The sequence below is a fragment of the Coptis chinensis genome, chromosome 8 (assembly GCF_015680905.1).
Source record: "Coptis chinensis isolate HL-2020 chromosome 8, ASM1568090v1, whole genome shotgun sequence".
Classification (NCBI taxonomy): domain Eukaryota; kingdom Viridiplantae; phylum Streptophyta; class Magnoliopsida; order Ranunculales; family Ranunculaceae; genus Coptis; species Coptis chinensis.
This window is the reverse complement of record NC_141463.1, coordinates 60,000,514-60,002,434: the sequence shown is the minus strand read 5'-3', so window position 1 is coordinate 60,002,434 and position 1,921 is coordinate 60,000,514. Positions and strand designations below refer to the sequence as shown.

General features: G+C 35.4%; 1 long non-coding RNA gene across 1 annotated transcript; it reads right to left on the bottom strand.

The window, feature by feature from the left end:
* Positions 1-622: 622 nt before the first annotated feature.
* On the bottom strand, positions 623-1,427 carry LOC147482230 (uncharacterized). The gene is made up of 2 exons (XR_015204852.1): positions 1,217-1,427; positions 623-1,113 (listed from the first exon to the last, which is right to left on the bottom strand). It is a non-coding gene; the product is annotated as an uncharacterized LOC147482230 (long non-coding RNA).
* Positions 1,428-1,921: the final 494 nt, after the last annotated feature.

Sequence of the window (1,921 nt, the reverse complement as noted above, 5' to 3'; positions counted from 1 at the left end):
TAATCTGCATTAAACTGTGAAATCATGGTGAATTTAATTGAATACTCATATGGTCTGCAGAAAAGTATATATGGCAAATTCATGTTTAGAAGCGATATCAACTTGTGCAAGATTACAGATGCAGTAATGATGTCAAGTGTTTTTGTTTTTCTTCATCTATGAAGCTTATTAACATTAAGTTGGTTGGCATAGATTATAATTTAGATCAACAAAAAGTCCGTGTGTTTCACTCTTAATCATCATTTTCACAACCTAGCTACCATTAAAATTTTCAAAATTCTCTTTAAAAAAAACATAAAAAAAAATTGTTTAACATTCACGTGTAAAAGCACGTGCATTTTAGCTAGTAAATTATAAGGGACCTTCACACGATAAATACAAATTAATGGTGATCTATACAATAAAAATACACCTGAAAGTCCTACAACAAACTGTTATTATGTCACGATTAAAAGCACGCACTGTGTTAGATTGTTCAAAACATTTATACTTGGACTGACTTTGTTTTGGATTGACGAAATGACGAGTCAAACTATTTCATGTTTTTATTCTTTAAAAAAGGAGCAACCAGATTTTTTATTTTTCATTGTTAGTCGATCGATAACTTGTTGAAAACTTGAAATGAAGGAAATAGAAAGCACACATATTCAATATAGTTCAGAAACCTCCAATTGTTACGTCTTCCTGTGGTACGGACTTTTTTTCGTATCTCCGTTTGTCACTATAGTTATTAATCTTTATACAAAATCACCCTGTAGCATTGTAGTTTGTAGGCATGAACTTACACTAAATACTTCATATACACAGAGACTTGCATATATATTAGATATATCTACTGTTTTAATAGCATAAATCAACCACCACCATTCCCGTCGTTGCTACCATCTCCTTTGCCCCAGTACTGCCTAGGTATGCTGTGATGGTTATTGGAATCAGTGCTGCTTTCAGGAAAGGTATCCTTGCTCATCATCAATTTCCTTCCTTGAAATCCTTCCTGTAGTGCATATTCCAGTATTCGCCCATGTTTTTTCATGTCTTTGTTACGGTCCATGTACGCGCAAGAAGTAACCGTCACCAAAACTAAAATAAGCACCACCCACTTCATAGAGTAAGCTGTCATGGCAAAAGAAAATTTTGAGAAGGAAAAAATTGGATGAAACCAAGTAATATTTGAAGAAAACAATAGAATGTATGTTCCAAAGTTTTTTGCTCTTACCGAAGTAGTGAATGAAGTCTTAAAGAGGAAATGGGATTATTTGTGTGGGAATTTATGGCTTAAGAAGGTCAACTCCAAATATATAGAGACAGGATAAGAGGTTGGTATTGATGGTTATGTTTGAAACTTTGCTAATGGAGCATCCACCCAATTGAGGCAAAACTCAGTGAACACGAAGATTATCTTCCACTATATTGGTTTTTGCCCCCGCTGGAATCATGTCTTGCAAGAATTCTTTGCACACTTACAAGAGTCAACATATAAACACAGTGGTTTCCTGTTGCATTTTGCTTGATGATGCTTATGAAGAATTTGAAATAGCTGTCTCCAGAACCCATTATCTGTGAAGACACGACAGAACGGCGTGCATCTAATGATTACTTGCCTATTGCGCGCATCGTTTGTATTGCTCAATCCACATAGACTCATAACCCTTAACTTACCATACTGAATTATTACGGCTGTAACAACACTTGCAACTAATTACATACACTCTGTTATACTAACGTCTAGGATAACTAGCCAGGCAACAAGAGGTTCAGTCTGCAGTAGACCTAAATGTATCGGTTCACAGGTAGACAAACATTTGTTTACAAGCAAGAGTATTATAGTCCGACTAGTATACAGTTGGTTCTTCAACAAAGGATACGTCTGTTGGGGTTTATCCCTCACATGAGGAATAAGGAGAGAATCCGATGGTGTTTG